Raw genomic sequence first — 22,763 nt, forward strand, 5'->3', positions numbered from 1 at the left:
TCCCACGCTCACCTGGCCCAGCACGGGATTGCTCACCTGCTCGCTGCGCAGCTGCTTATCAACGGTAGGGCAGCCTAACCTCGCTGCCAGCTGCCACCTAAAATGCCAGGACCGCTGCCTGGCCCTGGTCCCGCTATGTTGCGTTGGGCCACTGTGGGGTGTGCTTCGCCGCAGCGGGCCGGTGAGAGACCAGCGGTGGTTGCTGGGGTGGCTCTCGGGAGCTGCCCTGCCGGAGGACCGCGGCTTCAGTGTTGAGGTTGAGTGATGTCCCATGTCACATTCATCAGGTGGGACAGCAGGTCTGGGCAAAGATGATGGACTGGCCTAACCTCATGCCCCACTGTGATTTTTCACTACTGCAATGCGCTGCCACCTCTTCTCTCTCACTGCTGCACAGGCACTGGTGACTGTGCCCAAATGGACCGCTGTGGTTTTCCACCCAGATAGGATTGGCTGGTCCACATTGGGAAGGGCGCCCGATGGATGATGGTGATGGTTGACCCCGTGTCTACCAATGCACAGCATCTGATGCCCTCCATCATGCACTTCATGTATAAGCCTTGCTCTTCACCCAAAAGTCTCATCTGGACAGACAACAATGGAGAGATCGTGCATTTCCCGACAGCTGCACTGGGGCAATGTGATGCTGGTGTGGGGTAGTCCCAGGCCAAATGGCCTGCCTCACCACATCGGTTCCAGAGATCACTCCATCGCATGCAGGAGGGCCGGTGAGGCGCTGTTCATACCTGCCTCATGGGCTCCTCGTCATCAGTTTCCCCCACCATCCTGGTGACACAAGCCCAGGCTCGCTATCTGTGAGGTGATGCTGGATCACCTGGGAGGGGGCTAAAATTGCTTCTGCCCTCTCCGCCTCTGCCAGCGCCTCGTCCAGCCATGATGATGATGTCAGGCAAACATGCTGCCAATGGCGCTCCGGGGTCAGCGCCTGTACGAAGGCGTGGAGGGCAAGCTCTTCCTGGGCCATGGGAGGGAACTCTGGGTAGCCATGTCGAGTACAGTGGCAGAGATCTACTGCGACCACCCCCAGGCTTTCTTCCACACAGCGTCACCTGCTGCCCAGTTCTTCCCTCATTGCTTCCTCCAATGGCCTCTGTCTGAAATGCCACTTCAGGGGCGCTACCAGGGCCCTTTAATCCAACCTCTCCAGCGCCAGGGCAAGGTGCATCGTTGACTTGGTGGGGCTCCACCCGTTGAGCCATGCAGCAACTTTGACGCACCAGGCGGCTGGCACTGTTGTACCTGGTGAGCTTCAGGGAGGACCCTCTGGTGTGAATTGCTGAGACCCGTTGGTCTTCCTCGTGCTTTGGCGGAGTCTGCCAAGTTGCCCATGCTCCCATGGCTGCAGCATCTAGCATTTTCCAGTGCAGGCAGCAAGGGAGGTGGGTGATGCACTTCGCTGTGTCCCCCGGGGTTGTGGAGCCTGGATGCACTCGCCCCCTCAGGGTTCCCTGGGAAGGCACAATGCTCGGTTCTCAGGTTTTCCCTCCAGGTGGGCGTCCTCTTTTCAGGAGCTCAGCCCCGGGGGTGCAGGGGAGGCATACTACTCAGTCCCTCACCTTTCTTAAGGCGCGCCATCCGCTGTCATAGCTGTTCAACCTCTCCATCAATTTCTAATCCTACTCCTGACACCAATGTGGCAAGTATTCGGTCCATGATGACAGACGAGAGAACTTGTTTAACTCAACAACTGTTTTTATTGTGATAAACGCAAAGCCGGACTGGGTGCTGTGACCCAGGGAGAGAACCCACAGAGGCACATACAGACAGGGGAGGTGGTATCACGCACCCTGGTAACAGTCAGGGTCACCCGCAAACACACGTGTGAATAACTGTATAACCCAAACGAAAACATAACAATGCATGGACTTGAAAATCCCACCACAATCCCACAAAAGCATTTTAACACAAGAACAATACATAGCACCAGACATTAGGAATGTTGAGGCAGGCTGTTGACCATGCCCTTCCCCCTGTCGCCCTGGTGTGCCACAATACTGTTAATGGAATTCAGAGGGTCATCGGCAATACAGATATTACACTTATTGTTAACCAAGACTAGACCCGTCTCTTGATGGTTACGGTGACGTAGTTCACCCCTATCCCCATGAAGCAGCTTTGGAGCAGGGAAGCTATGCAGCTGTTGTAAGTAGGTTGATATCATCCTTCAAAACAGTTGCATTTGCAAGAGTCATTCCCAAGAGTAGTGTGCTCCCTTACAGTTCAAATTGTGTTGTTAAAGTAAAACACAGAATCAAACACTACATTCCAGGGTATAAACCTTTTGGCAAGCCACCTTCTGTATGTATAGGCCCTCTCTAGAGCACACCAAACAACCAGACCAGTTACTGTGTGATGCATATCATGACTAAGGCGAAGAGAAGTGTTAGGAGTATTCGTGTGTGAGATACTTCTGCATTTAGGCAGAAAAACAGATGACCAGATTACCAAGAAGTTTTAATGCATAGTGTTATTTAAGTTGGCAAATAGCAAAGGTCAAGAGTTCAGTCCATTGGTCTTTATCATCAACTTTCTTCTGGTCATGTGAAGCCAGGTTTGGTGTTACTGCTGGCTTAATGTGTAAGGTGTATATCCATGACGACTTTCCATTCGGCAGCTAAGTTCTGGGCTTCAAGAACCTACCGATGGGAACCTCTAAGAGCTTTTGTTAGTGTTATACAATAATGCAACATGCTTTCACTCATAATATGGAGGTATATCTGTTTAATTAAGGGGCAATTGGCAAGCACATGGGATGTTCCAAAACTATCTCATATGTGGATAGGTCTGTTACATAGTTTGGAGCACAGCACAAAGTCATGGGGGCCAGTGGAATCACCTCTGGCCACTTGAGTTTGATCTCATCACACAATTTAGATAACCTGGCGAGATGGCACTGGTGAACCTTGGCAACGTTCTGCAGGCTCTGGACAGTACTTCTAATTAAATCTCTTTTGAATAACCCTCACTGCAATCTGCAGTACGTAATTTTCCTTTAATTAATGTACTTGAAAATCAACTTAAGGATCTACAGATTTCACAATCTTATGAAGGATTTGGCACTTAACTCTCAAACAAGCAGGTACAGCACCTTAAGCGGATGAAGGTCCATCACCAAGGTCAGGAGCAGGGGACTCCAAGCCAGGCTGAAAAGCAGAGGGATGAGCCCCCTCTTCCCAGCATCTTGTTAACAACCATAACAGTCGCTGAAGAACAAAATTTCAGACCTGAGAGCAAGATTGCTGTAACTGCAGGGAAATGAAGATTTTTGTGTTCTATGTTTGAATGAGATATGACTTTCTTCCAACATGCCAGGTAGAGAGATTGGAGCTGAAGGCTTCTCAGTTCACAGCATGGACATAACTGCTGACTGGTAAAGGCAAAAGGTGGAGGTGTGAGCTCCATGATAAAATTTCCATGCTGCTCTGATTTGGCAGTTTTGTTAAACTGGTACTCCTCCCTTGAACACCTAACAGTCAAATGCCATCTATTCTATTTACTTAGAGAGTTCTCATCCATAATCTTGTTCTGCAGCTTACATGTTATCAGTGGCTGACTATAATTAAGTGCTTGAGATACTGCATGATGCCATCTCCAAACAAGAAAGAGTGCATTCCGATGCATTTCAAATTAGGCTCGCCCAGTTACCATCAGCATATAACCTGTAGCATCAGAGGTCCCAACACACTAGACCACTGTTATACTACAGTAAGGAATGCCAGACCACGCTTCAGTAAATCTGACCATTTGGCTAGGCTTCTCCTACCTGCATACAGGCTGAGGCTAAAGAGCAAAGCTCCAGAAATGAGGACAACTAAGACAACAAATAAGTAATCACAGGAGGCAGGGGAACAGCTATGGGTTTGCTTTGAGTTGGTGGACTGGGCTGTGTTCAAGGACTCATCTGTAGAATGGAATGAATACACTATGGTGTTGCAACGAACGAGGCGAACCCAAATGCAGGACACAGGCACGGAGATTGAGTTGGGATGCAGTTGTGGGCGTGAGCGTTGAACGACAAACAGGAGGGAGTGCAGGAAGACAGGAAACAGGCAGAACTTATCTTGACACAGAACATAGAAAGGGAAGCGGCAGACAAAACTTTTCTTAGCACGGGGAGATGGAATTACACAGGTAAACCTCGGTACTGGAGTAAACTTGGAATCCTTATCTTGACTCGGAGAGACTGAGTTTCACAGGTAAACCTCGGTACTGGAGTAAACTTGGAATCCTTATCTTGACTCGGAGAGACTGAGTTTCACAGGTAAACCTCGGTACTGGAGTAAACTTGGATTCCTTATCTTGACTCGGAGAGATGGAGTTTCACAGGTAAACCTCAGAACTGGAGTAAACTTGGATTCCTTATCTTGACTCGGAGAAACGGAGTCTCACAGGTAAACCTCGGTACTGGAGTTGAACTTAGAAAACTTATCTTGACTTGGAGAGATTGAGTTGCACAGGTAAATCTCAGTACTGAAGCGAAACAGAACACACAATCCTAAGAAGCCGGGAAATGTTAATTACCATACTGGCAAAACCAACAATCCGGCAACTAGTGGCTGCAAAGCTGGGGTTCTTATGCTGCAGGTCTTGATGAAAACCGGATGTGCCGCCATCAAAGGAAATTAGGAGGAAATGGAGAATTAACGGTCGGAACTGTGGCACAATCAAAGGGACTTAGGAGCAAGTGGGGAATTAACAGTCAGGACCGTGACACATGGTTGACACTGACTTTATTAAAACAGTAAAACAGTTGTAGATCAGTGTGTTCCCACAAAGTCATTCAGAGTCTTCCCCAACCAGAAGCCTTGGATGAACCATGAGATCCACAATCTGCTGAGGGCCAGATCAGAGGCATTGAATTCTGGTGATCAGGAAAGTTACAAGAGATCTCCGGAAAGCCATTTCCGGAAGTGGCAATTCCGAACTAAACTTGGATCAATGAAGAATGCTTGACAGCTGTAGCAGGGGTTGGAAATGATCACCTCCTTTAAAATTAAATCAAGCAACATAGGTGACAACAGGGCATTGCTTCAAGATGAGTTCAATGCCTCCGATGCTCGTTTTGACCATCAAAACATGGAGATACCATCATGAACTCCCACAGCCCGCAATGATCCTATCAGGCCGACATGTGAGCAACCTGCAGGAGGGTGAACCCATCTGGCCTAGACGGGGTACCTGGCCAAGTTCTAAAGATCTGTGCTGATCAACTGGCTGGAGTGTTCACTAAAATCTTTAACCTCTCACTTCGGCAGACTGACATACCCACCTGCTTCAGGCAGGGTTTAATTATACCAATGCCTAAGAAGAATGCCTCAATGATTATCATCCAGTAGTGATTACGTCCTCAGTGTTGAAGTGTTTTGAGAGGCTCGTGACGAAACATATCAACTGAGAGGCGACTTAGATCTGCTCCAATTTGCGTACCACAGCAACAAGTCCACAGCAGAAGTCAACTCATTGGCTCTTCATTCAACCCTGGAACATCTGGACAACAAAGGTGCATACATCAGGATGTTCTTTATCGACTACAGCTCAGTATTAAATGCTATTGTCCCCTCAAAACTAATCGATAAGCTCCAAGGCTCGGCCTTAATACCCCCTTGTGCAATTGGATCCTTGATTTCCTCACTTTCAGATCCCAGTGAGTTAGAATTTGCCATAACATCTCCTCCATGTTTCCCATCAACAGCACAGGTACACTCAAAGCTGTGTGCTTAACCCCAGCACTGCTCACTTTATACTTATGACTGTGTGGATAAGCACGGCTGTAATGCCGTATTCAAGTTTGCTGATGGCCAAAGCAAAGATGGTGACAAATCAGCATATAGGAGGGAGATTGAAAATCTGGCTGAGTGGTGCCATGACAACAACATCTCACTCAATGTCAGCAAGATCAAGGAGCTGATTATTGACTTCAGGAGAAGGAAATCAGAAGTCCATGAGCCGGACATCATCGGAGGTTCAGAGGTGAAGTGGGTCAACAATCTTAAACACCTCAGTGTTATTATTTCAGACGATCTGTCCTGGGCCCAGCACGTAAGTGCAATTATGAAGGAAGCATGGCAGCACTTCTCCTTCCTTAGGAGTTCATGGATTCACATGATATCAGAAATTTGTCAGACTTCTATAGATAGGTAGTGTAGCAGCATATTGACAGCCTGGTATGTAAACACCAATGACCTTGAATGGAAAAATCCTATAAAAAGTAGTGAATACGTCCCATCACAGGTAAAGCCCTCCCCAACATTGAGCACAGCTACACAGAGTGCTGTCAAAGGAAAGTAGCATCCATCATCAGCAGCGCCACACCACCCAGGCCATGCCTTCTTCTCACTACTGCCTTCAGGAAAAAGGTACAGGAGCCTCACCATGTTCGGGAACAATTACCCCTCAACCATCATGGTCTTGAAACAAAGAAGATAACTTCACTCAACTTCACTTGCCCCATCACCAAAATGTTCCCATAACCAAGGGACTCACTTCAAAGACTCTTCATCTCATGTTCTTGATATTTATTGCTTATTTATGATTATTATTTCTATCTTTTAGTATTTGCACAGTTTGTTGTCTTTTACACAGTGGATGAAGTCCAAATTGGTGCAGTTTTTTGTTGTTTCTCTTATGGCTATTATTCTACTACTGCTTTATTGAGTATGCCCTCAAGAAAAATGAATCTCAGGTTTCTATATGGTGACATATATGTACTTTGATAGTAATTTTACTTTGAACTGTTTTTCAGGGCCCTGTTCTGTTTTTCAGCTACCATGTGAGATTGATGATGCTGGTAAAGGCATGTGAAATGGTGCTTACACTATAAGGCTTTTGTTAGTCCTTATATAACTGTGCAGGTAAAGTGAGGACCATTATCATGAGATTTTTCTCAGGGATCTTAAACCTAAGAATAAATTCTCTTAATAAAATTTAGGAACACGGACAGCATCATTTTTTGAGTTTGATAAGCTTCTACCCGTGGAGATAACAACACAATAACAGGTGCATAATCACAACCCATACATTTAGGTAACCGTACAAGTCCATTTAAAGAAGCACAAATGAATTCAAGGGAGAGGGCCAAGCAGTGCAGATACCAGCAGTGTCTTTCAGGATTACGTCTTTGGTAAATCATGCAGTTGCTATGGTCGAGAATCTCTCATTTCTGATTATACCCATCATCCTTTATGGTTTTACACATAATGTGCTTTAGTTCATAAAGTCTTTTCAGTTACTGACGCATCACACTGTTATTTTACTAGATCACATTGGAGTGCTACATGGCCACAAAGATCTGCAGTTGTTGCCTTAGCAAAGGAGTCAGCTCGTTTGTTCCCTCTAGTATTTGATCCTTCCCATTACTATGAGCCGCAGAGTTTATAACAGCAATAGCAGTAAGTAATTGAAAAGGAAGAGAACATTCACTTTGTTTATCGAAGTTCCGAAGAGTTATGTAGGTTCCATAATTGTCCATTGTCATGTGCTACTCCTAAGGCATAACAAGATTCAGTGCACTGGTTGCAAGGATGCAAGCTTTTATTAAGGCAAAAAGATTCATCTGCTTGGGCAGAGCAGGAGTAAAGGTAGCTGTGCCACTGCGACATGCATATATCACATATCCACTAACCCTTTCCACTTTGTTTTTTGTCTCAGATCGGGAGGGAAAGCTATCAAAGAAAAATTACATGCAGGCTTTCATCAGGTGGCATTTTACAATGGGCATAGCTAAAATCATACAAGTTCTTAAATACAGTTCAGGAAAAGATTATTTAAACTGTGTAGTCTATGGTGCTGATGGCAGTGGAGGCGGAAACTGTTATCAAAGTTACTTTGGCCCAAGGGCATCTTTGAGCATAGTGGCCAGTCTGTTCTCAAACAAGAACATGCTGCTCACAGGCGTCCCCATACTTACTCATACTGTGAACAAACACAATTTGTTCAGCCAGGCTGGTGTCTGTTTAGACACTGCAATTTTGTTCATACTCACTTTCATTCCTGTTTACAATTCAGTTGAGTCTCTGTCTGTGGTTTTCATTGAAACAGCAATTTCAACTGCTTTGTTAAATGTAAGTTGTACTTCAGTTAGGAGCTGTTTTTTTAAGCTTTCTTGTCAGATTCCAAAAATAAAATGATTTCTTAGTGTGTCATTAAAGCCCATTACTGAACTGACAATGGTCAGACATCTCTTTATTTCAGCCACGTATGCTGAAATAAATCTTTTTGATTCTGCTTATGAAACCCACGAAGGGTGATTGATAAGTTTGTGGCCCAAGATAGGAGTCAATTTTAGAAAACCTAGAACATTCATTTTTCAACATAGTCCCCTCCTACATTTACACACTTAGTCCAGCGGTTGTGGAGCACGTGGATCTTGGACCTCCAGAAAGTGTCCACAGCATGGGTGATTGATAAATTTGTGGCCTAAGATAGAAGGAGATGAGTTATTAACTTCGAACTTTCTGCATAATCACTCAAAGAGTTGATCTGCATGTGCATGTAACGAGACCTGTATAACTCATCTCTTTCTACCTTAGGCCATGACTTAACAATCACACCTGCTGTGGACACTTTCTGGAGGTCCAAGATCCGTATGCTCCACAACTGCTGGACTAAGTGTGTAAATGTAGGAGGGGATTATGTTGAAAAATAAATGTGCTAGGTTTTCTAAAATTGACTCTTTCTACCTTAGGCCATGAACTTATCAATCACCCCTCGTAAAGCATGTTGCTATTAACAATGGGTTTGGTTCTAAGTGTTCCTTCATTACTTTTACAATAGCAGCAAAGTTCATTTCTGATGGTTTGGTTGCAATCAAATTTTGAAGGAAACTGTATGCCTTTGAACCCAATGCACTTAGCAAAATTGGTACTCGTTTCTCACTGGTTATTTCATTTGCTTCAAAATACACTTCTAATAGCTCAGTATCCATGAGCCAGTTACCCATTGTGTAATCAAACTCATTAGTCTTTCCAGTATAGCTGGCCATTTCTGATTTTCTTAATGGTTATTATCACTTGGTACTCATGTCATGAACCTCTGAAACCTTCCTTTTTCTTTATGAACCCATGAAATCTTCAATTTTTTGTCTGCTTTGATGGTCTGTAGGTGCTGGGCTGTGTAGCTTACTTGACGTTCTTCGCTGCAGTTATTTCGAATGACTTGCTGCACTTTAACAGGTCGCTCACTGCCTCGGGTTCATTTTTAAACTACCTCATCACCAATATTAAGGTTTATAACTTCAAAACATTAAATTAATTCAGAAGAAGACACAGGAGTCTAAAGTACGGGTCTAACTTCAAGTTTACTTAAAGTAAGGCATGCATGTATCACATGGTAGCATGACGATATATGCAATTAACATATAACCTAAAGTGAATTACTTAAACAAACAAGAATGCTTAATCAAATAATATATGTACAAGTTTACTCAATGTACAGGTTTCTGAGCTCAGAACAGCTCCAAAAGTGGATTTGCAGTCATTTGTGGCTAAGTCAGGATGCTGTTCATCGACTATAGCTCAGCAGTTAATACCATCATTCCCACAATCCTGATTGAAAAATTACAGAACTGGGGCCTCTGTACCTCCCTCTGCTCAACTTCCTAAATGGAAGACCACAAACTGTGCAGATTGGTGATATATCTCCTCCTCGCTGACGATCAACACTGGTGCACCTCAAGGGTGTGTGCTTAGCCCACTGCTCTACTCTCTCTATACTGCTCTGTGTGACTAGGCATAGCTCAAATACCATCTATAAATTTGTTGATAATACATCCATTGTTGTTAGAATCTCAGATGGTGATGAGAGGGTGTACAGGAGCAAGATATGCCAACTAGTGGTGTGGTATTGCAGCAACAACCTGGCACTCAACACCAGTAAGATGAAAGAGTTAATTGTGGACTTCAGGAAGGGTAAGACAAAGGAAAACATACCAATCCTCATAGAGGGATCAGAATTGGAGAGAGTGAGCAGTTTCAAAATCCCGGATGTCAAGATCTCTGAGGATCTAACCTGATCCCAACACATTGATGCAGTTATAAAGAAGGCAAGACAGCAACTATACTTCATTAGGAGCTTGAAGAGATTTGGCATGTCAACAAATACACTCAAAATCTTCTTTGGAGAGCATTCTGACAGACTGCATCACTGTCTGGTACAGTGGGGTGGGGAGGGAGTTGTTACTGTACAGGACTGAAAGAAGCTGCAGAGGGTTGTAAATTTAAACGGCTCCATCTTGTGTACTAGCCTAGAAAGTACCCAGGACATCTTCAAGGAATGGTGTTTCAGAAAGGCAGCGTCCATTATTAACGACCTCCAGCACCCAGGGCATGCCCTTTTCTCACTGTTACCATCAGGTAGGAGGTACAGAAGCCTGAAGGCACACACTCAGCGATTCAGGAACAGCTTCTTCCCCTCTGCCATCCAATTCCTAAATGGTCATTGAACCCTTGAACACTACCTCACTTTTTAAAATATATATCATTTCTGTTTTTTGCACAATTTTTGATCTATTCAATATATGTATACTATAATTGAGTTACTTATTTAATATTATTATTATTAATTATTTTTCTATATTATGTATTGCACTGACTGCTGCTGCTAAGTTAACAAATTTCACAACACAAGCCAATGATAATACACCTGATTCTGATTCTGAGTTGGTATATGGCAGCCATTATGAGTGGCAAGTAGCTTCATTCCTAACACCTCAACTGCCTGGTCGGCCTCTCAACAGCATTCCACTTTCCTCAGTAAATTCAATTCCCTTTCACCTATTCCTACTTCCCATCGTGGCGTACAGCACATTTGGGTTCCTGTTGACCTACATTCCACCTCATTTGTTTTTGTCCACCATGATGCACACCAACATCCCCTTAAACCCCCTTACAATGGATAGTTCCACATTTTGGTCGGAAAGAAAAGACGTTTATCATAGATCAGAGGGGTAAACCTGAACATATTTCGGTCGATTGCCTTAAATTTGCCTACCTGGATTTGGAGGACTCTGTTACCATGCGATACGACCATATATGTGTCAACACACCTGCGGATGAGCCTGAGGCACTTGCTGTTCCTTCACCTGTGAAGTATAGGATCCAAGCCGGGCAGCTCATCTTAGCTCCAGGCAAGCTCACAATGCCACTTCTAGTGAATTCTTGGAGGGGGGTCTGTGTAGGGTAATGTAATTGGTGGAAATGTATGTAGTTCATAACCACCGACTGAGTGAGGGTTTCACTTTAAGAGGCTGGTCTGATGTGATGACATAATTACATAAAGGACTTTTAGCACACTTTTGATTTAGGTTTTGGAGTTCAATACAATATGTTGCAGCGTTCCTTAGACATAGAAACATAGAAACATAGAAAATAGGTGCAGGAGTAGGCCATTCAGCCCTTCGAGCCTGCACAGCCATTCAGTATGATCATGGCTGATCATCCAACTCAGAACCCTGTACCTGCTTTCTCTCCATACCCCCTGATCCCTTTAGCCACAAGGGCCATATCTAACTTCCTCTTAAATATAGCCAATGAACCGGCCTCAACTGTTTCCTGTGGCAGAGAATTCCACAGATTCACCACTCTCTGTGTGAAGAAGTTTTTCCTCATCTCGGTCCCAAAAGGCTTCCCCTTTATCCTTAAACTGTGACCCCTCGTTCTGCACTTCCCCAACATCGGAAACAATCTTCCTGCATCTACCCTGTCCAATCCCCTTAGAATTTTATATGTTTCAATAAGATCCCCCCTCAGTCTTCTAAATTCCAGTGAGTATAAGCCTAGTCGATCCAGTCTTTCTTCATAGGAAAGTCCTGCCATCCCAGGAATGAACATAAAACACCTCACTTTGTTTTAGTTATGAAAACCTACAGTATTACCTAAACAACTGTGCTGTTCAAAACAAAGATTACCAGTCACATGAGCTATATGTGTATAAAGCAGGTAATGTTAAAATCCCAGGTTTACAGAATCTCAATCAGGTTTAGTATCACTGGCATATATCGTGAAATTTGTTTAATATATGTATATATATATAAAATAGTTAAATTAAGGAAGTAGTGCAAATATAGAAATAGTTAATGGGTTAAAAGTCACATGCTAAACTTGATAACACATACTTGTTTAAACTGAGTGCCCAAAGTGGCAGGGCAAAACAGACACTAAACACACACACAGTTATGAATACTTAACTAACAGTGTGTGCCTTGGCCTTCTGCACACGACCTGTTGTCTACCGTTACTGTACATAAGAAAAACAATAAAGATTGGGTGATAAACACAGAATACAAAAAGACCATAAGACTGAAAATGAGTCCACAGTCCAAGTCCACATCCAAAATGCAGAAAATCTGGGCAACATTTCTTCCTTTCCATAGCAGAGTGATCTCACTAGCAATATTAAAGCAGTCTCCCTGCTCCAACTGCAGAATGATGCCACAGCAATAGGAAGGCAGACTGTTGGCATTTCAATCTCCCTCATCAATTTAATGAGCAAACAATGGAAGCTTTAATCAGTGTAATGGAGTGGATCATCATCTTGCAGCCTTCTCTCCACAAGGTTCCCCTATGCTGCCTCTGCCTCCTGGAATTCCTTCGGAGACTGCAGAGCTCTGCAGCACCCAAACGATCTCCAAACTGTGATCTCCAAATCACAGGCTCCAACAGTTCTAGAATCAAACTCAAGACAAAAAAAAACAAGTGTAAAAGACATAAAACAACTGAAACATATGGATTCATGATCTATCCAGAAGATGTCAACCAAAGAAGCATTGTATTCAGGCGGCATCTTGACTGGAAATCCACTAAAGCCACGAAAGTTAACCTTGTAATCACATTTTGATGCCATTACAATGACATGTTATTTTCATATCTAACTCACCAGAGTTTTCATCATTTTATATCATTTCACTCTTGAAAAAGGCTGCCTTGAATTCTTCTCATGGCATTTCAAAGTCCATGTCAGAAAATTAACAAATGCACTAAACACTCAATATAACACTATGGTTGAGTACTAAAATTCCATTCCATTGAAGGATGAACTTTTATCCAAGCAAAGGCAAGTTTTGATAGATTGTTGTCTCCACCTATCAACTCCCTGTCCCTGCTGTCATTTCCATTCTTCCCTTTTCCATCTTCCGATCCTCCTTCCTCACCTGGATCTACTTATTGCTTAGCGACTCTTCTCCACCCTTTGCCTCACCTCTTTATATTAGCTATCACATCTCATTCTTTCAGTCCAGATGAAGTGTCTTGACCTAAAACATTGACTATCCATTTCCCTCCATAGGTGAGTTCCTCCAGTAGTTACTGTTTTGACAAATTTGTTACTTTTTATTTACAGATCTTCTGACCTTTTTGAGTAACAGTAGAAAAGAAATGCTCCCTCCCCACCCCATGTTGCAGCCTCACTGAGGCATTAGGCATGAAAGTTGAATTTCTTTCCTAATCCCTCCTAGTTTCACATGTTAATATCACTTCCACCATTTTCTGTTCCAAATGTAAAAGTTGAATAGCTATCCCATATCTTCCTTCGTGTATGTGTTTGTGTTTCCTCTACTTTTCATCCTTTCCCTTTTCTATTAAAAAGCTTATAGATCTACATCTTGCATTGACAAATGATCTAGGTCTGAAAGTTAACTTAGCTGTTCTGGCCCAAAGTGCCAGTGACCTACGGAGTAATCCACTTGAGTCAGAATTGTGGTGCTTTCGATGGCCATGAGCAGCTGCCACGAGCAGGAGGTATCAACTCAACTCCCTGCCTTTTGTTGAATTGGACATCATGGAAGCTGACGGTTAATAAATGTAAGTTTATTGACATGGATTTTAATAAATGTAATGCATAATGATTCTTTTCAATTTTCAAGGTATCCCAGAAGATATAATTAGTGCTTTAAGAATATCTATTTATGCAAAAAGCCTTTAATTAGAAAACAACTTGAGCTAATTCGGAGCAAGATTCAGGCTGCGAGCTATTGTCAAACGCTGCAGAATGCACATGTAATCCCTGTACAGAGTTAAACATAGGAACAGAAGAAGACTAATAAAAACACAAAATGCTGGCAGAACTCAGCAGGCCAGACAGCATCTATGGGAGGATGCTAGCCCATTTCCCTCCAGCCTATCACTTCCCAGCTCTCTACTTCATCCCTCCCCCCACTTCTTATTCCCCCTCGACCATCCCATGTTACTTCACTCCTGATGAAGGGTTTCGGCCCGAAAAGTCGTCACTACCTCCTCCCATAGATGCTGTCTGGCCTGCTGAGTTCTGCCAGCATTTTGTGTTTTTATTTATTTCCAGCATTTGCAGATTCACTCGTGTTGAACAGAAGAAGACTGGTGCTTTATTAAAAAGACACGTGTCATTAAAACAAATCTTTAAATAAAATATTGACACTGATTTCAAAGGTTTGATAGTCCTTTGACTTTCTTGAAAAAGCACTAAGGCTTCCACTGCCACCCCTTTCCCAAGTCCCAAGCATCCCAGGCACAGCCGTTCCCCATATTTACCTGCCTGCCAGCTCATGGTTTGCAGGACCTGTTTTTCATGCATGCTCAGAGGTTTTGGTTATGCTTCCACTTCCTCAGCTACACTGCTGTGATGATGCACCGCCCTCTTGTCTAAAATGAGAGAAGTTAATGATACCATGTAATTAATTTGGGTAGTTATCCAAAATGACTGGTTAGACACTCATCGGAAATAAATACGTGAAGATTTGGAGGTGGAACAGGGGAAAGGTAATAGTTAGATTTCTCTACAAAGAGCCAGCAAGGAATTACTTAGCCAATTAGTCTCCTATTGTTACTCCCTGTAACCCAACTTGGTGATGAACCAATATTCAATATCACTCCGCACCACTCTGTAACAAAACTGCAACTCATAACCAATGACAAACTATGTATATGAGTTAACATAGCAAAGAAAGAGATGAAGTGTTTGCAAAAATTACAGATATGGGATCACCTATGACCAGGCACAAGAGACCATGTAGTAAGTAGTTCTATGACAGGTAGATAATGTATACTGATAAAATCACCTTGATTTATGACAGAATCTGTCATCTGTATCAGGTTTTGGAGTGAGATATACTGCATTGTTTGTGCCCATACCCTCTCATTGGCTGAACAATATTAGATCCCCCCAAATCTTTTCTTAGTTACTTCAGCTGGCACCATTGTCTTTCTTTCTATTCTTGCTTCTCAACAATATGGCCTCCCTCAAACTGATAATGATTCATTAAATACTCATATAGTATTTTACTCTAATCATACATAGGACATATATCAGACTGCTTATTGGGCAGCCTATCCTCGACCATTCATTCACTCCACGCCAACGTACAGTACCGGCAATTTGTACCATCTCCAGGATACTAGGTAGGAACTTTTTAAACAACATTGTCCAAACACACAACCAGTTAGAAGGACAAGGGCTTCAAAAGCCAGGGAACACCACCATCTTGAAGTTGCTCTCCAAGCCACTCACCACAAATAGGAGAAAATCTGCAGATGCCAGAAATCCAAGCAACAGTTCAGTGGGAACCCAACAGAAGAGACAGAGGAAGGGGCAGTTGACTCAGAAATGGAGAAAGCTTGGAGACAATGCGAGAGGCAAGATAGGCAGGTGATAGAGAAGGGATAAGCTCAGATCAATGGTTTGAGATGTGTCTATTTTAATGCGAGAAGCATCATGAACGAAGTGGATGAGCTTAGAGCGTGGATCAGTATTTGGATCTATGATGTTGTGGCCATTACAGAGACTAGGATGGCTCAAGTGCAGGAATGGTTACTTAGAGTGCCAGGCTTTAGATGTTTCAGAAAGGACAGAGAGGGAGCAAAAGAGGTGGGGGTGTGCTGATCATAGATAGTGTCACAGCTACAGAAAAGGAGGAAGACATGGAGGGATTGTCTACTGAGTCTCTGTGGGTGGAAGTTAGAAACAGGAAATGGCCAATAACTGTGTTTTATTATAGACCACCCAATAGTAAAAGGGACATCAAGGAGCAGATAGGGAGACAGATTCTGGAATGGTGTAGTAATAACAGGGTTGTCATGGTGGGAGATTTTATTTTCCCAAATATTTATCGGTATCTCCTAAGAGCACAGGGTTTAGATGGGATGGAGTTTGTTAGGTGTGTTCAGGAAGATTTCCTGACACAATATGTAGACAAGCCTACAAGAGCAGGGGCTGTATTTGATATGGTATTGGGAAATGAACCTGGTCAGGTGTCAGGTCTCTCAGTGAGAGAGCATTTTGGAGATAGTGATCACAATGCTATTTCATTTATCATAGCATTGGAAAGGGATAGGAACAGACAAGTTAGGAAAGTTGTTTAATTGGAGGAAGGGGAAATATGAAGCTATCAGGCAAGAACTTGGAAGCGTAAACTGGGATCAGATGTTCTCAGAAAAATGTACGGCAGAAATGTGGCAAATGTTCAAGGGATATTGGTGTGGCATTCTGCATAGGTAGGCCAAGGAGACAGGGAAAGGATGGTTGGGTGCAGGAACTGTGATGTACAAAAGCTGTTGAAAATCCAGTCAAGACGAAAAGAAAAGCTTGCAAAAGGTTCAAAAAACTAGGTAATGATAGAGATCTAGAAGATTATAAGGCTAGCAGGAAGGAAATTAAGATTGAAATTAGGAGAGCCAGAAGGGGCCATGAGAAGGCCTTGGTGAGCAGGATTAAGGAGAACCCCAAGGCATTCTACAAGTATGTGAAGAGCAAGAAGATAAGACGTGAGAGAATAGGACCAATCAAGTGTGACAGTGGAAAAGTGTGTATGGAACTGCAGAAGATAGCAGAGGGACTTAATGAATACTTTGCTTCAGTATTCACTATGGAATAGGATCTTATCAATTGTAGGGATGATTTACAGTGGATTGAAAAGCTTGAGCATATAGACATTAAGAAAGAGGATGTGCTGGAGCTTTTGGAAATCAAGTTGGATAAGTCTCTGGGATTGGATGAGATGTATCACAGGCTACTGTGGGAGGCAAGGGAGGAGATTGCTGAGCCTCTGGCAATGATCTTTTCATCATCAATAGGGACAGGAGAGGTTCTGGAGGATGCAGATGTTGTTCCCTTTTCCCAATCTCCATGCAGAATATGACCCATCTACAATCACTCTTTGCCTCCTGTGGGAAAACCAGTTCTGGATCCACAAAGCAATGTCCCCTTGGATCCCATGCCTCCTTGCTTTCTCAATAAGCCTTGCATGGGGTACCTTATCAAATGCCTTGCTGAAATCCATATACACTACATCTACTGCACTTCCTTCATCAACGTGTTTAGTCACATCTTCAAAAAATTCAATCAGGCTCGTAAGGCACGACCTGCCCTTGACAAAGCCATGCTGACTATTCCTAATCATATTATACCTCTCCAAATGTTCATAAATCCTGCCTCTCAGGATCTTCTCCATCAACTTACCAACCACTGAGGTAAGACTCATTGGTCTATAATTGGGCTATCTCCACTCCCTTTCTTGAATAAAGGAAAAACATTTGCAACCCTCCAATCCTCCGGAACTCTCCCATCCCCATTGATGATGCAAAGATCATCGCCAGAGGCTCAGCAATCTCCTCGCTCGCCTCCCACGGTAGCCTGGAGTACATCTCATCCAGTCCCGGCAACTTATCCAACTTGATGCTTTCCAAAAGCTCCAGCATATCCTCTTTCTTAATATCTACATGCTCAAGCTTTTCAGTCTGCTGCAAGTCATCACTACTATCACCAAGATCCTTTTCCATAGTGAATACTGAAGTGAAGTATTCATTAAGTACCTCTGCTATTTCCTCCGGTTCCATTCACACTTTCCCACTGTCACACTTGATTGATCCTATTCTCTCACGTCTTATCCTCTTGCTCTTCACATATTTGTAGAATGCCTTGGGGCTTTCCTCAATCCTGCCCGCCAAGGCCTTCATCAGATGGTGATGAGGAGGCGTACAGGAGTGAGATAGATAAATTGACTGATGCTGTCGTAATAACGATCATGCACTTAGCGTTACTAAAACCAAGGAACTGATTGTGAACTTCATTGAGGGGCAGCCATGGAAAGCATCGTCAAGTTTCTGGGTTTCAAAATCTCTGATTATTTGATGGTGTGGTGTTCGTCGAGCTTGGCAATTAGCTGGCAGATGTTTCAGCACTGGTCGAGGTGACATCCTCAGTATACAGTTGCTGGTGTTTCTCTCTGGGAGTGCTTGCGTTAACATGGGTCTTCATTTGCTTGCCTCAGTCCTGATTGGCTACCCCTTCAGTTGACTTTTGGCTCGCATTTCTTTGGCTCTTAGGGAACACCAACTGGCAGTATGGAGACATGATCCACTGCCGCTGATCTCGCACCGTGAAGACTAAGAAGGACATCACTTTAACTGGGACACCGCAGAGTTCCGGCACAGGCAACCACAAAGCAAGCACGGAAATTTTTAGAAATGTGGTTCTCTTAAACAAACTTATCGAAATAGACACCATCGCCAAAGAATCACAAGGCAACATATTGATGTAATCATGAAGAGGCACGGCAGTAGCTATATTTCATTAGGAGTTTGAGGAGGTTTGGAACGTCATCAAACACTCTAGAGAATCTCAACAGATGCACCATGGAGAGCATTCTAACTCGTTGCATCATCGCCTGGTGCAGAGGCTCGAATGCGCAGGATTGAAAGGAGCTGCATAGAGTTGTAAACTCAGTCAGCTCTATCATGGGCACTAGCCTTTCCACCACTGAGGACATCTTCAAATGACATTACCTCAAGAAGGTGGCATCCCCTCTGTCATCATATTTCTGAATGACCCATGAACACTACTTCACTATTTTGCTCTCTTTTTCATACTTATTTATTTTAATATATTTTTTTAAAAACTGTATGTTTGTGCATTGTACTGTACTACTGCTATTCACAGACATATGTTATGATTTAAAAAAAAAGCCGATTTTGATTCTGGTGGAAAACATTCTCACTCTTCTGCCAGTTTATCAGTGGGAGGAGAATTATCTCACATTGCTCCTCATAAAAAAAAGTGCCTCCCTAGCCCCATCATATGAAATCTGAACAAGGCTTGTTGGCTTCAGATCTAGAGAAAGTAAGAACAATTTGCAGGTTTAAGGGGAAGGAATGAGGGGAGTAGAATTGATTGGATAGCTCATTCAGAGAAGTAACAAGTCCAATGGGTTCCTTAGGTATTGTATATTTTTATAATGCCTTGTTTCATAAAAGGATACAGATCAGAAGGAGCCCTCCTAACCTATTATAACTTTATTCTACAACAAAATTATTGTTAAATCAGCTTCCATTTCTCTTCTGGTCTGTGACAAGTCAATATATAAAATATACCTCACCCCTGTGTTTTAGTGTCAGTTACCTTAATCCTGTGTAAACTGATTACAAACTACATTGGCACTGGAAACATTTAAAGCTCTTGTAGTTTTTAACACTGCTATTAACTCTCAACGTAACTTCTCTTCTCCAAGGAGAACCTTATTGAAATTACAAATAGCACTCCTGTTAACTTGCTTGTAAATCAAGAATCTGCACACTCTCCAAGAGCTTGTCACACTTCTTAAAGAAATGGGCATTGCACTGCTCTAAATAATCAGTGTTTGGTAAATATTTAGTACAAATTTCCAGCTTTTGTTATCTTTGCCACTAATTATAAATACAAGAATCCCAGGTTTTACTATGTTTTGTCGGATTTTCAGTTCAAAGGCTTTGGTGTTCTCATACCAGGCCGTAACGTAACCAGTCAGTACAATTTCCACCACACGTCTATAGAAGTTTGTCAAGGTTTTTGATGATATGCTGAATTTCTGCGGGCTCCTGAGGATCAAGAGGCACTGTTGTGCTTTCTTTGCAATTACATTCATATGATGGGTCCAGAACAGGTCCTCTGAGATAGTGACAGCCAGGAATTTAAAGTTACTGACCCTCTCCACCTCTGATCCTACTTAATTTACTGCTTTCTTCATTTTTCCTTACAATATATGCAGTTTAATTTTAGATTGAATTAAATTTCTTCTGACATGATGTCTACTTTTAATTGCTTATGGTGGCTCTATAACTGACAACTGATTTGTTTTGGGTTCCTGGGTTCCAGTCTGAGAATATCTCGGTGTCCTGTACTTGTCTGAGCTGGACTGGGGCATGATGCTTCCCTAGAATGCAGAGCAAAGGTCAGTGGAGAGTTGACTTGCTGTAAAACACTGCTTTCAGAGCTGAAATACCAGTGACAGAACCTAACAGTTGAAAAATATCTGCCCTAATTGAAAACCAAACAGGAGAAAATCTGTCCATTGTCCTAATTGAGAGAAAGGATCTGGAAACCTTCTACAGAGACTTAAGTATAAAACATTCAGACTGAAAAGAGAACGTTGCAGGATCTTTTTGTCTGTTTAACTACTTAAAAAACTTGCCTGAACAATTTAACATTTTGTTTCAAATATTCATCAGTGTTAATACTTACTTATAGAAATCGATAGAGGGGGGTCAATCAAATGATTTTGAAGATGCATACAATAGGTTACAACAGTGGAGTAATAACAGTTTCACCAGCTAGGATTTATGATGCAAATTGGAGCCCAGTTATGTCAGAAGATCAGCAATGGACTTTTTATGGCAAGCTTTAAGACTGACCTCTTGTGAGCAATCAGTATGTGATTGTAGTCTCTGCTCTGCAGTTTGGCACTTGAACACAATTCTGCTATTGACCTTTTGTACAAATCAATATTTATCTGAGCTGTGCAAGGATCTCATATACTTGAAGGACAATTCCACCTTAATTACAATTGCAGTCACGATGAGAGACAATTTAGCTTCATGTTGTGTTTTGTTTGGGCTGGAAAGAAAATATAAGGTACTCAGTACTGTTGGCAACCTATCTGTATGGAACAAAATGCAATACAATGCACAGTCTCCCTGGGTTACTGACGATACAGAACCTTTCAAGAAGCCCAGGTATGACATAAGAAAGGCCATTGTGAGAGCTATGTGAAGATACAGTACAATCAGGTGGTCAACAGCTTAGGTGAAACTTAACAGTGTAAATGGCAGTGACACTTCACTCCTCCAATGAGCTTAGCAATTTTTATGCACACTCTGAAAGGGAGAATAAAACTATACCTGTGTGAATCCCCACAGCTTCTGACTTTGTGATCGCTGTCTTGGAGACTGACATAATAAAGTCCTTCAAGAGTGAGAACTCTTGCAAGGTATCAGGCTCCTATGGTGTACCTGGCAGGGTACTGATAACCAGTGCCGGTTGGAGTCTTCAAGGACATTTTCAAATTAGACCATAAGACCATAAGACACAGGAGCAGAATTAGGCCATTCAGCCCATCGAGTCTGCACCACCATTCCATCACGGCAGATCCCTGATCCCACTCAACCCCATACACCTACCTACTTGCCATATCCCTTGATGCCCTGACCGATCAGGTAACAATCAATTTCTGCCAAGTATATCCATGGATTTGGCCTCCACTGCAGTCTGTAGCATGGCATTCCACAGATTTACTACACGCTGGCTAAAAAAATTCCTCCTTATCTCTGTTCTAAAAAGTCACCCCTCAATTGTGAGGCTGTTTCAATGAGATCCCCCCATATTCTTCTATATTCCAGTGAGTACAGGCTCAAAGCTGCCAAACGCTCCTCATATGTTAATCCGTTTATTCCTGGAATCATCCTTATGAACCTCCTCTGGACTCTCTCCAATGACAACATGTCCTTTCTGTGATATGGAGCACAAAACTGTTGATAATACATCAAGTGCAGCCTGACTCATGCCTTATAGAACTTCAGCATTATCTCCTTGCTTTTATATTCTATTCCCCTTGAAATAAATGCCAACATTTCATTTGCCTTCTTTACCACAGATTCATCCAGTAAATTAACCTTCTGGAAGTCTTGCACAAGGACTAAGTCCCTCTGCACCTCTGATGTTTGAACCTTCCCCCCATTTAGATAATAGTCTGCACTATTGTTCCTTTTACCAAAATGCACTATCATACAACACTGAATTCCATCTGCCACTTTTTGAGCCATTCTTCTCACTTCTGCAGTCAGTTTCCCATCTACGTCAAAAGAACATCTATCTGGAATTAATTTCTGCCTGAGGTAGGACCTGAATCCACTGCAATTTGCCACAACAGGGCTACAGCTGATGAAATCGTACTGGCCATCATTCAGCTTTGGAACACTTGGACAACAATATCTATGTCAGGCTGATGCTTATTTATATTTTGATGTCCATCGTTTCCGACAATGACGTAACCTGTGTGGGAGGAGTTTTATAGTGAAAAAGACATTGCACTGGGCAGTTCCACTTTCTCAGCCTCAAAAATCTTGGTCCAATGGTAAAAAATTCATTACAGCTGGAGAGACCTCCTCGGCTGCAGTGGATGGATATGACACCTTCTGTGCCTTGTCACACCCTTCACCCTCCTCGAAGCGTTGCAGCACTACCTTCTTGGCCATTGGATCTTGTTGTTGTTCTCATCCACCCAGTCTGCTGGAACTTGCTTCGCATGCTGGGGTAGCCATATCCCTGTCTCACCGGCGTTGAAGGTTCCCGGCTACCCTCACCTGGTTTACCCTGCCTGTCGAAGCGGTGTACCGGGGTATGGCCACTCTCGCAGGCAAACAGTTAGTTGGAGTTACAGGGAGAGCTGGGTGGCATGTGGGGACCAAAGGTGGATAAGCTGCACTTTGGCAGATCACGACAAGCCCACCGCCAGAGGTGCTACCCCTCTC

The sequence above is a fragment of the Hemitrygon akajei genome, chromosome 9, assembly GCF_048418815.1.
Source record: "Hemitrygon akajei chromosome 9, sHemAka1.3, whole genome shotgun sequence".
NCBI classification, from domain to species: Eukaryota; Metazoa; Chordata; class Chondrichthyes; order Myliobatiformes; family Dasyatidae; genus Hemitrygon; species Hemitrygon akajei.